Below are 13,631 nucleotides of genomic sequence, written 5' to 3'. Positions count from 1 at the left end.
ATATTAATCCCATCATAACAGAGTTCCAAAAAGGTCAGGCCTACAACCCTAAGTCCTTAGAAGCCTTAGTCCTACAGCTAGATGAGACCTCAGTGTTCAACATAGGACCAAACCCAGGGGGTAGTGACTTGAGAAATAGGCTCACAGGTACAAGACTAAATACCAGGTTAGAAGGGAGCAAGGGGATTATTATTAGACAGAAGGCCCAAACAAACCAAATGTCCAAAACAGCTATTCCCCAGTGTAAGAGTGGGCCAGCTACCGCCAGGGTTTGGATCCTCATTGACAGAGTTGGGGCAGGGTAACCTCCCTAAAACATCCAAGAGTTGGTACATGCTGAGAGGTAAGTCCCAGTAAATGTTCTTGAAGAGTTCCAAGTAGCAAGCCAGGTAATCAAGATCAGTGCAGGTCCAGTGGAAAGAAAGCATGATCTAGAGCCAGTAAAGGAGCCAGGGTAGGCCCTGGGCAATGACCATATATGGAATTTGCCCATTTTTTGGCTGTTGTGTAGGGCTGGATAAAAGGTACAGGGTGAGAGTGGGAGAGACAGAAACAGAGAGACAGAGACTAATAGATCGACAGACTGTTTAGCTCCAAGTTGGAACTCTTAAAATGTTCGCTTCCTTTTCTTCCTCCCAACAAGAAGTCGCAGCACTCAAAAAAGAACATAAAAGGACACCTGGGTGGCTCAGTCAGTTGAGTATCTGACTCTTGATTTCAGCTCAGGTCATGATCTCATGATTTGTTGGATGGAGCCCCGCATCAGGCTCTGTGCTGACAGCTCAGAGCCTGCTTGGGATTCTCTCTCTCCCTCTCTCTCCCCAAGTAGATAATCTTTAAAAAAACAAAACAAAACAGGGGCACATGGGTAGCTCAGTCAGTTGAGTGTCCAACTTCAGTTTAGGTCATGATCTCATGGTTCACGAGTTCGAGTCCCACATGGGGCTCACTGCTGTCAGCACAGAGCCAGCTTCAGTTCTTCTGTCCTCCTTTCTCTCTCTGCCCCTCCCCAGCTCACACTCTCTCTCCCTCAAAAATAAATAAACATTAAAAAAAAAAAACAATAGAACATAAAGCTTTCCACCCCTGGATGCCACCGAGTAACCATCATTAAAGTCTCCCCTCCTACCACCATCATGTCTAAGTCAGAGGCTCCCAAAGAGCCTGAACAGCTGCAGAAGCTCTTTATCAGGGGTTTGAGCTTTGAAACAACCAATGAGAGTGTAAGGGGCTATTTTGAACAATGGGGAATGTTTATGGATTGTGTGGTAATCAGAGATCCAAACACCAAGCACCGCAGACCCTTTGAGTTTGTCACATACGCCACTATGGTGGATGCAGCCACAAATGCAAGGCCACACAAAGTGGATGGAAGAGTTGTGGAACCAAAGAGGGCTGCCTCAAGAGAAGATTCTCAAAGACCTGGTGCCCACTTAATTGTGAAAAAGATTTTTGTTGGTGGTAATAGAGAAGACACCATCTTCTTAGATGGTGATGAAGAACACCATCTAAGAGATTTTGAATAGTATGTGAAAACTGAAGTGACTGACATCATGACTGACCAAGGCAGTGCCAAGAACAGTTTTGCTTTTGTAACATTTGATGACTATAACTCCGTAGACAAGATTGTCTTTCAAAAGTAACACACTTTGGGGCGCCTGGGTGGCTCAGTGGGTTAAGCATCCAACTCTTGATTTCAGCTCAGGTCATGATCTCATGGTTTGTGAGTTGGAGCCCTGTGTTAGGCTCTGCACTGACAGTGTGGAGCCTTCTTGGATTCTTTCTTTTTCTCTCTATATCTGCCCTTCCCCGACGCTCGCACATGCCCTCTCTCTCTCTCCTCTCCCACTCATGTGTGCTCTCTCTCTCAAAATATATATACCATACTGTGAATGGCCACAACTGCAAAGTAAGAAAAGCCCTATCTAAGCAAGAGGTGGCTAGTGCTTCATCCAGACAAAGAGGTTGAAGTGGTTCTGGAAACTTTGGTGGTGGTTGTGGAGGTAGTTTTGGTGGGAATGACAACTTTGGTCATGGAGGAAACTTCAGTGAGCTGGTGGCTTTAGTGGAAGTCCAGGTGGTGGTGGATATGGTGGCAGTTGAGACAGCTATAATGGATTTGGTAATGATGGAAGCAATGGAAACTATAATGATTTGGGCAATTATAACAATCAGTCTTCAAACTCTGGACCCTTGAAAGGAAGAAATTTTGGATGCAGAAGCTCTGGCCACTATGGCGGTGAAGGCCAATATTTTGCCAAACAATGAAACCAAGGTGGCTATGGTGGTTCCAGCAGCAGCAGTAGCTATGGCAGTGGCAGAAGGTTTTAATTACTGCCAAGAAACAAAGCTTAGCAGGAGAGGGAAGCCAGAGAAGTGACAGGGAAGCTACAGGTTACCACAGATTTGTGAACTCAGCCAAGAACAGTGGTGGCAGGGCCTAGCTGCTGTATACAAAGAAGACATGTTTTAGACAATACTCATGCGTCCATACACATGGGCAAAAAACTCAAGGACTGTATTTGTGACTAAGTGTAAACAGATTATTTTAGTTTCTCTTCTGTAGAAAATGTAAAGTATTCCAACAAAGGGTTTTAAGGTAGATTTTTTTTTTTTTTGCACCCATGCTGTTGATTGTTAAATTGCCTCATCATGTGTCTTTAAAAAACACACAAAACATAAAATGTGGAACACTTCCTCCCTCACTTTGCCTAAAGGTCTATCATGACTTCATATCATTCTCACTATTCATTATTTCAAAGAGACAACTTTTTTTTTCTAAAATCAATCCAATGGGTTCGTCCTGACTCATCGTTCATAATGTGATCCTCAGTCCTTCCTTTTCTAGAGAAATGTTAGTTCCAAAGAACTCAAGGTCTCTTGCAGCCACTTTTACCAGTGATGAACCTTGCTTCATCCAAAAGTACCTCCCTCACCTGCCTCAGCCTTGGCATTGAAGCTTACCATGCATCCAACTGAACTTCAGGGCACTAGGTAGCTGAATAGCTAATCTAACTTTGGTGGACTGCCCCTCCAGCTCCTTGTTCCAGAATTTCTTGGAAACTACCAGAAAAGTCCACTAGAGGTCACTTTACTGCCACATGCAATGGATAGGGAATTTCAGTTTCATTTCCCCCAAAATGGTTATGAAATAAAGTGTTGATGTTAAAGTTCTAAGAAAATATGAAAACAACTTGGGAATTACCATGTCTTTCCATGCCACAGTGCAGAGTGCTCCCAGAATTTCAAACACAGGAGGCTGAAAGTGCTTATGGAAATTATAAAAAATTGAGAGGAAATCAGTTTATTGCTTCCTAAAAGCCACATTCATCACTTATTCCTTCATACTAGACCAGAACCCATATGACTCCACAAAGACACTAGAGCAGGCAGGGTTCCTAATTTGGAGATGGTATATTCTTAGGTATTGGAAGGTCTGTGAACCTCTAAAATTGTGTTTTTCTGAGGATAGAACGATCCTCAAAGAAGTTTAAGAGATGAAAGACTCAGAAATGGGAAGAGCTGCTTTTTTTTCACCAAAAAAAATTGAAAGAGAAATTTGGGCTCAGAAACCCCCTCCAACACTAAGATTTTCTCAGCCAGCCAGAGACAGATCAAGGAATTGATATTTGAGCCTCTGTCCTTTAGAAAGGACCTGAGTGGTAGCAACTGAAAGGCTAGCAAAACTTCAGCATTCCCCACCAAACTAAAAGGTACAGAATAAACGACAATTATGGTTAAGGCAGAATGCAACCTAAAAACAAAGAGAAGATAACATGAGAATGGCTCCCCAGGACCCAAAACCCCAGGCACTAGGGACAAATGGGTTAGAAAAAGGGGTGGAAACCCTCAGTGTGATGCAGATTTGTTTGAAGTGGAGTGACCAGCTACTAAATAGGGGAGTCCCCACAGATCAGCTCACCCCTCCCCCACAGCCCTATGTGAGCTCATAATACCTACCCTTCTGAAAGCAGTTGCCTCATAGGGATTCAAACGGACCAAAATGGAAAGCTTTGGATGAGTGGAGCTGGGGTCTGCCATCGGTATAAAGTCTGAGAATTCAGAAAGTTCTGAAGTGTGGGCAGGTGAGCCTGAAAGAAAAGAGAATTCAGAGAACTGTGATTTATTTCTGTCCCATTAGGGATGGAAGACGCTTTGATATATACTTAAACCATCTCTGGGGAGTTTAGAGTTTAGGATATTTTGGAAAATAAAGGCTTTTATTTTTGACTGTTACTCCTATCCTTCCCATCTATTAATTAAATTTGACTTATTAACTTATTAGCAAAAATCCTGTCCATTTGAAGATGGTGCTAGGTATCCTTGTACCAAAATACTCTCCCTAATCCTCTGGGGAAATGACCATATTCACTTGTCTCAGCACTGGGCTTCTTCAGAAATGGTCACACTTATGGAAAGTTTTATACTATGTCTTAAAAGCAATCTAACCAGAATCCTAGAATGGAATCATCTCAAAATAGAAGCATAGTCTAATTTTGTAGCAGTATGCCATCCGTATAGTCCTAAAGGTACTAAACAGGTTCTTTTTAAATCAAAGGATCAAACAGGCACCTCTGTGTACAAGCACTTAGGAAAAAATGAGCCAAATTTATATTTTCAAGCCAATAACATCCAGTAGACTACACAAACAAGTAGAAACAAAACCAAGATATACTGCAAGACTGATTCCAACTCCAAACAAATTCTGTGACCTTCTCAGGTCTTTTACCTTGCTACCACAAATATTCCACTTGATCTGATATTTAGCATATTAATTACAATGTAAAGTATAAGGATTCAGAGTCCAGGCATTAATCCCTTGGAAACCCTAAGATCTAAGTGCCAATGTAGCTATTTTCTAGTTTTGTGATTTTGAAATTATTTAACTTCAGTTTCCTTATCTGTAAAATGGAAATAATAAGATCTACTTTGTAAGGATTAGGAAAGGAGGTGTGTGTGTACTTGAGTTATCCCAGCCTCCTCTCAGATGACAGGGTAAGCCAAAATACAATGTACTCTACAGAAAACACTTGGAGAAACAAAAGTCTCGTATAAAGAACACTAACTGATAAATCCATAATGATACAGAGCATACTGAGGGTTCACTTCTGCCATCACACATAATAAAAATAGACTAAAATTTGTTTCAGATCTATTAAAATTGTTCTTTCAATCATTTGTAGGACAAATAAAAAGCTACCAGAAGACTTGTTTCTACTCAACATCAGAAAAAGTTACCACCAGCAGTCCTAAAACAGAAGGGCTGCCTCTGGAAACTGTGAGTCCTTTGTTACTAGAATCATAGGACAAGGGAAGATGATGGGAGGGAAATGAGGAGGGCACTCAAAGATGTCCAGATGTCAACCACTTGGCTGGACTTTATCAGGTCTCTTCCAAAGCTGAAAACTTTTTTTTTAACTTTGATTTTTTACTTTTGATTTAAGATATATTTAAAACGTCAGATTCTCTTTTTTTCATGGTTTACATACTATTGAATTCAAATTATTTGCATTTTATTTAAAATTATTTTTTAAATTTAAATCCATATTAGTTAACATATAGTGTAACAATGATTTCAGGAATAGAATTTAGTGATTCACCCTTACCTACATGTTGCACCCAGTGCTCATTCCAACAAGTGTCCTGCTTAATGCCCCTTGCCCATTTAGCCCATCCCCACACCTAACACCCCACCAGCAACCCTCAGTTTGTTCTCTGTATTAAGGGTCTCTTATGGTTTGTCTCCCTTTCTGTTTTTATATTATTTTTGTTTCCCTTCTCTTATGTCCATCTCTTTTGTATCTTAAATTCCACATGAGTGAAATCATGATATTGGTGTTTTTCTGACTGACCTATTTTACTTAGCATAATACACTCTAGTTCCATCCACCTTGTTGCAAGATTTCATTCTTTTTGATCACCAAGTAATAACCGTTGTGTGTATATATATATATATATATACCACATTTTCTTTATCCATTCATTCATCGATGGACATTTGGGCTCTTTCCATACTTTGGTTATTGTCGATAGTGCTGCTGTAAACACTGGGGTGCGTGTGCCCCTTTGAATCAGTACTCCTGTATCCTTTGGATACCTAGTAGTGCAATTGCTGGGTCATACAGTAGTTCTATTTTTAATTTTTTGAGGAACTTCCATACTGTTTTCCAGAGTGGCTGCACCAGTTTGCATTCCTACCGCAGTGCAAAAGGATTCCTCTTTCTCCTCATCCTCTCCAACATCTGTTGTTACCTGAGTTGTTAATGTTAGCCATTCTGACAGGAGTGGGGTGGTATCTCATTGTGGTTTTGATTTGTATTTCCCTGGTGATGAGAGATGTGGAGCATTTTTTCATGTGTCTGTTAACCATCTGCATGTCTTCCTTGGAGAAGTGTCTATTCATGTCTTTTGCCCATTTCTTCACCAGATTATTTGTTTTTTGGGTGTTGAGTTTGATAAGTTCTTTATAGATTTTGGATACTAACCCTTTATCTGATATGTCATTTGCAAATATCTTCTCCCATTCCATCGGTTGCCTTTTAGTTTTGCTGATTGTTTCCTTCACTGTACAGAAGCTTTTTATCTTGATGAGGTCCCAATAGTTCATTTTTGCTTTTGCCTTGCCTGTGGAATCATGTCAGGTAAGAAGTTGGTGTGGCCGAGGTCAAAGAAGTTGTTGCCTGTTTTCTTCTGTAGGATTTTGATGGCTTCCTGTCTTATGTTTACTTATGAAACTGGACCACCTTCTTACACCATTTGAATTTATTTTTGTGTATGGTGTAAGAAGGTGGTCCAGTTTTATTCTTCTACATGTTGCTCTCCAGTTTTCCCAACACATTTGCTGAAGAGTCTATCTTTTGTCCATTGCATATTCTTTCTTGCTTTGTCAAAGATTAGTTGGCCATATGTTTGTGGGTCCATTTCTAGGTTCTCTCTTCTGTTCCATTGATGTATGTGTCTGCTTTTGTGCCAGTACCATACTGTCTTGATGATTACAGCTTTGTAATACAGCTTGAAGCCTGGAATTGTGATGCCTCCAGCTTTGGTTTTCTTTTTCAGGATTGCTTTGGCTATTCGAGGTCTTTTGTGGTTCCATATAAATTTTAGGATTGTTTGTTCTAGCTCGTGAAGAATGCTGGTGTTATTTTTTAGGGATTGCACTGAATATGTAGATTGCTTTGGATAGTATCAACATTTTAACAATATTTTTCCAAACGATGAGCATGGAATGTTTTTCTATTTTGGGGGGTCTTCTTCAATTTCTTTCATAAGCTTTCTATAGTTTTCAGTGTATCGATTTTTCACCTCTTTGATTAGGTTCATTCCTAGGTACTTTATGGTTTTTGGTATGAAAACTGTTTGCTAGACAATTACAGAAGGATATTCTATACCAAAACTACACTCATGGGGCACCTGGCTGGCTCAGTTGGTAGAGTGTGTGACTCTTGATCTCCAGGTAGTGTGTTCAAGCCTCACTTTGGGCATAGACTTTACTTAAAAACAAAAACAAAAACAAAACAAAAAAAAACAAAAAAAAAATCATACTCTTGATCTACATTACTACTCTTGCTCAACTTTCCAAAAAAGCATCTTCCTACAGTGGTTGCACTAACTGAAGAAAAAATGTTCACATTTTCTGCTTCTTTGCAATTACAGTAAAACTTTGGTTTGTGAGCATAGTTTAGTTTTGGAAACATGCTTGCAATCCAAAGCACTTGCATATCAAAGCAAATTTCAAGAACCATTGGCCCACTGTGATCATGTGACATTCAGCATCACATACTACTTGCATTGCAAGACATCACTCATTTATCAAGTTAAAATTTATTACAAATATTTGCTCATTTTAAGGAACACTTGCAGAACAAGTTATTCCAATCCAAAGTTTAACTGTATTCCTAAAAACACTCATTCACAGGAGCTAGAAACCTAGCTCTAGGACACAGTGGCTTAAAAACAAAAGCTATAGGAGGGCCTGGCTGGATCAATCAATGGAACGTGTGACTCTCAAACTGAGGTTGGAGCCCTACATTGGGTGTAGACAGTACTAAAAAAATAAACTTAAAAAAAATAAGTGAAATAAAATGTTTTTAAAAAGCAAAAGCTACACTAATGACATAAAAAAAGAATTTTATAGCATTGTTCAGCTTGTTCAGAAATGAAACAAACTTTTATGTATATATTTGAATTCAATTCTCTAGTTTATCTTCCTAATGAAATACTCACCTGTTTTCCTAAGAATTGTAAGAAAAACAAAAATATTATCAGAGCATCTGAAGGCTCTTAACATTAAAATAAGCTATAAGCCACCAAATAGATGTTGTGTGTGGCATACCTAAAAGCAGACCCGAAGTTGAGAGCTGCCAGTTGTCTCAGTGTATGTATAGACCAAAGCACTGTACATAGTAGAAGTAAGTATACATAGGAATTTCTGGAGTCTTCCTGGATTCAAATCCTGGTGTTGCTACCTGTTAACTACATGACCTAAAACAAGTTACTTGATCTCCATACCTCAGTGTCTTCATTTCTAAATGGGAATAACAGTATATACTTCATGGGCTTAGTGTGAAGATTAAATGACAAAATACTTACAAAGCTGCATGCATAGTCCCTGGGCATAAAAGCGAGTGTTTATGAAATAATAGATACCATTAACACAATAGCTCCCACTGGATAGGTGATAGACTTGTTAAATATTTTTAAATGAAATTTTTTTATAAAAACAATATATGCTTATTGTAGAATGTGGAAATGACTACAAAGAATTTAAAAAGGATATTAATCACCCATAATCCTAACAATTAAAGAAAGAACTATTACATTTGGCGTATTCCTTCTAAATATTTTTTTCTTGTATATTTTTCCATGGTTGAGGATCTTATGTTCACAGTCTGGTAGACTGAGGAATAGGTTTAGAGCTGCACCTTCTTCAGTGTGATAGGTGAGATGACAGATACCATGAAAAACTATATTTTCCTCTTTTTCATTATCTTTTTTTCCCAGGACTTTACTATCTACATAGTAAAGACATAGCCCTGTAATCCCTGGCTACTTTTTTTTTTTTTTTTTTAAGATTTTATTGGTAAGTAATCTCTACATCCAACATGGGGCTCAAACAACCCCAAGATCAAAAGTTACATGCTCTAGTTCTACCAACTGAGCCAGCCAGGTGCCCCTCCCTGGCTTCTTAATGCAAACTTTCTCACTTTCAAATATAAGCACCTCAGGAGGTGAGGTACCCACTTCTGTAACCCAAACTTCTCTTCTCCCTTTTTCTCCAATGCCAGACTGGCCCTGAAGAATTCCTCCCCTGGACTGTGTGGAGACAGATGTTTAGAAATGGAGTTTCTTCCCACCATGATTTCCTTTAACATTTTTTAACTATAAAAATTACATAAAGTGGGGCACCTGAGTGACTCAGTTAAGCATCCGACTCTTTTTTTTTTTCAATGTTTTATTTATTTTTGAGACAGAGAGAAACAGAGCATGAAGGGGGGGAGGGTCAGAGAGAGAGGGAGACACAGAATCTGAAGCAGGCTCCAGGCTCTAAGCTGTCAGCACAGAACCCGACGTAGGGCTCAAACTCACGGACCGTGAGATCATGACCTGAGCCGAAGTCGGACGCTTAACCGACTGAGCCACCCAGGCGCCCCAAGCATCCGACTCTTGATTGCAGCGCAGGTCATGATCTCATGGTTCTTGAGTTCAAGCCCCACATCAGGGTTCTCTCTCTCCCTCCCTCTCTGTGTCCCTCTCCTACTCACACGTGTGCACTCTCTCTCTCTCAAAATAAATAAATAAACATTTTTTGAAAATTACACAAAAATTCATAGAAATAATTACCCATTTGTCCCTATATTAGATGTATAGCAAACAGCAGCGTCTGGCTGGCTCAGTCAGAAGGCCATGCAACTCTTGATCTCGAGGTCATGAGTTCAAGCCCCACATTTGGTATAGTGATTACTAAAAAAAATTAATAAACTTAAAAAAAATTTAAGAACAAATAAATAAAGATGTATGACCAATATAACTTTAAATTGGATCATCAAGAAATTGATCTCTACTCTATAATAAGGCACAATGGTTGTCAGAGTTACAAATCATCATCTGCTACCATCTAATCTAGTACCTTTTTTTTTCAAGATTTTATTTTTGGGGTGCCTGGGTAGCTTAGTTGGTTAAGCATCCAACTCCTTTCGGCTCAGGCCATGATCTCATGGCCATGAGATTGAGCCCCACATTGGGCTCTGTACTGGGAGTGGAGCCTGCTTAAGATTCTCTCTCTACCTCTCCCTTTGCCCCTCTGTGCCTTGCTTGTGTGCAAGTGTGTACTCTCTCAAAAAATATATGTATATATTTTTTTATTTTTAAGTAATCTATATACCTAACATGAGACTCAGACTTAAAAACCCTGAAATCAAGAGTTGAATGTTCTACCAACTGAGCCAGCCAGGCAACCCTCTAATCTAGTACTTTTAACTCTGTAGTTCATTCTTACTATAGCTATTGCTATCTTCAGCAACAAAATACATCACCATAATAAGGTACTATCACCACTATCAGCAAACACATACCATTTATCATGCACCTAAGTAATTGGCTACGTCTATTTTTACATATATTAGCTCATTCAATCCTCAAAACAACTCTGTGAGATCACCCATTTCACAGGTAAAGGGAATCTGAATGAAGGTCTGTTTTGACTCCAAAATCACTGAAATTTTTTTCTAATTAATACTCTGAAAATCTTTCCTGGTCACACCTCGTTCCAGAGTTTTGATACAATAACATTTCATAATACTCTAACACAATCTTTTTTTTAATGTTTATTTATTTATTTAGAGGGGGGTTGGGGCACGGAGAGAGTCCCAAGCAGGCTCCACACCATCAGCACAGAGTCTGACTCAGGGCTCCATCCCACAACTGTGAGATCATGACCAAAGCCAAAATCAAGAGTCAGACACTTAACCAACTGAGCCACCCAGGTGCCCCTCTAATACAATCTTTTAGATTCATGCTAGAATATTAGACTTTTAGAGGGATAAAGACTTATAAAATACAACTGTGTCTGGGAAGGCAGTCCTCTTTGAAAGAGAATAGTTTCTGGGGGAAGAAAACATGAAGTGAGAAACACGGAAAAGATGCTTGTCCAACCAGCCAAATTAGCTAAATCAATCCTAGAAGCAGCTGATCACAGACACTACAAGCACAGCTTCACCAAAAAAAAGTTGGCCTTGAAGTCCCATGTGCACTTGTTTTAGCAATCTCCTACTGACTCTTTGAGAGTCTTTGTAAATGTCACCTCCTTGTCAAATTTTCTGCTCCCCATCCTCATCCTCATCCCACCCCACATTCTCTCCACCATTTTCCCATAGCGCTTTGTAAATGCCTCTATTGTGACACTACATTGAATTTACCTATCCATACCTCAAGCCTGTGGGGGAAGGGGTTACCATATCTTATGTTTGTGTTCCCAGTGTACCACGTAGTGCCTGGAACACATGGATGGAATGAAGGACTGATGAGTGACTCAATGAATGAATGAAATGGAAAAGCAAAAATAGAACTAAAAGTTAGGAAAAAAAAGAACAATGAGGGGGCACCTGGCTGGCTCAGTCCAAAGAGCATGTGACTCTCAATGTCAGGGTGTGAGCTCAAGCCCCATGTTGGGTGTACAGATTACTTAAATAAACGAACAAAAAAATAAATAAATACTTTCAAACAAAGCAATGAGTTTTCAATAACGAAGAAGTTCCTTTATTTAGTCATACCCCTTCATTTTACAGAAGAAAAAACAAACTTGTGGGGCACCTGGGTGGCTCAGTCGTTTAAAGTATCTGACTTCAGCTCAGGTCAGCCTGCTTTGGATTCTGTGTCTCCCTCTCTCTCTGCCCCTCCCCTCCTGCTTATTCTCTCTCTCTCTCTCTCTCTCTCTCTCTCTCTCTCAAAAATAAATAAAACATTAAAAATTATTTTTAAAAAAAAGAAAGAAAAAACAAACTTGTTATCAGTTAAATGACTTGTCTAAACTAGTTACTATCAGGGGCACCTGGCTGGCTCAGTTGGTAGAGCATATGACTCTAGATTTTAGAGTCATGAGTTTGAGCCCATGTTGGGCATGGAGCCTACTTAAAAAAACAATAACAACAACAACAAATTAGTTAATGTCAGAAGCAGGGCTAGAACACAACAGGTCTATTAACCTCAACTTTTTGTTTCCCTGATCTTTTCTTATCATTATAACACTGATCACACTGTATTGCCAGTCTTCCCCGGCACATCGAGCTCCTTGAAGGCAGTAACAATGTCTTATTGATCTCTAATCTATCCCTTGATTATAAATGCTGAAGGTAATGAATATAGTCCTTTGTGCCATAAAAGTGACCTCAAACTCAGATATGTGGGTTTGCAATCCCCTTTAACACCACTTCTATACTAATTTCCACACTGTCAGAGATAATCTGAATGAATTTTAGTGAAACAGTGAAATAACCCTGAGCTTTAAAACCAAACACACCTGAGTTTAGATGTCAGTTCTGAAATTTATTGTGATGTCAGGCATATTATTTAAAATTTCAGAGCTCAATTACTTCACCTGTAACCCAGATCAGAAAGGCTAAGAGGGCAGGTAATAACACCTATCCTGCAAACTAGCATATTATAGGTGTTCAATTAAAGGGTCGTTATGTTATTGTTGTTATTGTTAATTAACAAATTAGTGAATTCATTCATTACAACATGGAGCATTTTTTCAACTTCTCCCTGCATACCACCTGTCCTTTAAACCATTTCCAGGCAGATTTCTCTAGAAATTTTGAGTGATAACCGCTATTTCCTGACTTCACACAATACTGAGTGGCCAATACACAACTTTTAGCATTGGATTATAAATTCTATCTTGTGCTATTCTCTAATTTTTTATTATGCACATATCTCATTTTTCTCATCAAATTGTAAGGTTTTTGACTATGTAATGAGGGTAATATGTAATATGTAATAGGGTAGCACAGAGAGAATAGAAGCAGAGAATTGAGTATAGAGGCTAATTATAATAGCGCTGACAAGGAATGATAAGAATGAGAGCTGGGGCAGTGGCATTGAAAAGAGAAATAGGTCTCAGGGACACTTAAATGATAGAACTGGCAAGATTTGGCCCCTCATTCAATGTGATGGATAATGCTGGGTTGGGGAATAAAAGATGATCCTAAGGTATCTAAAATAAATGGTTGACTAGATGATGATTCTATTATCTAAAATAAGGAGTAAAATAAAAAGAAGAGATTGGAGACTGGGAGTGGGAGAAGGAAGGACAAAAGGTATTAAAGACATGTTAAATCTTTTGCAAGTAGGCACAAGTGGTCAATAAAAAGAGAGAGAAAAAGATCTAAAATACTGAAAACTCTTGGTTGGAGAAATTTCCTCAGGAAATAAAGCAGCTTCTGAACCTAAGCTGTACAAGATATAAAAGAGACTGAGGTGTGGGGCGCCTGGGTGGCGCAGTTGGTTAAGCGTCCGACTTCAGCCAGGTCACGATCTCGCAGTCCGTGAGTTCGAGCCCCGCGTCGGGCTCTGGGCTGATGGCTCAGAGCCTGGAGCCTGTTTCCGATTCTGTGTCTCCCTCTCTCTCTGCC

At 39.3% G+C, this 13,631-nt stretch overlaps 1 pseudogene; it reads left to right on the top strand.

The window, feature by feature from the left end:
* Positions 1 to 1,136: 1,136 nt before the first annotated feature.
* LOC115518510 lies at positions 1,137 to 2,449 on the top strand (annotated as a pseudogene).
* The last annotated feature ends 11,182 nt before the right edge of the window (positions 2,450 to 13,631 follow it).

Source organism: Lynx canadensis, chromosome B4 (assembly GCF_007474595.2).
Source record: "Lynx canadensis isolate LIC74 chromosome B4, mLynCan4.pri.v2, whole genome shotgun sequence".
NCBI classification, from domain to species: Eukaryota; Metazoa; Chordata; class Mammalia; order Carnivora; family Felidae; genus Lynx; species Lynx canadensis.
This window is presented reverse-complemented; position numbering and strand designations above follow the sequence as displayed.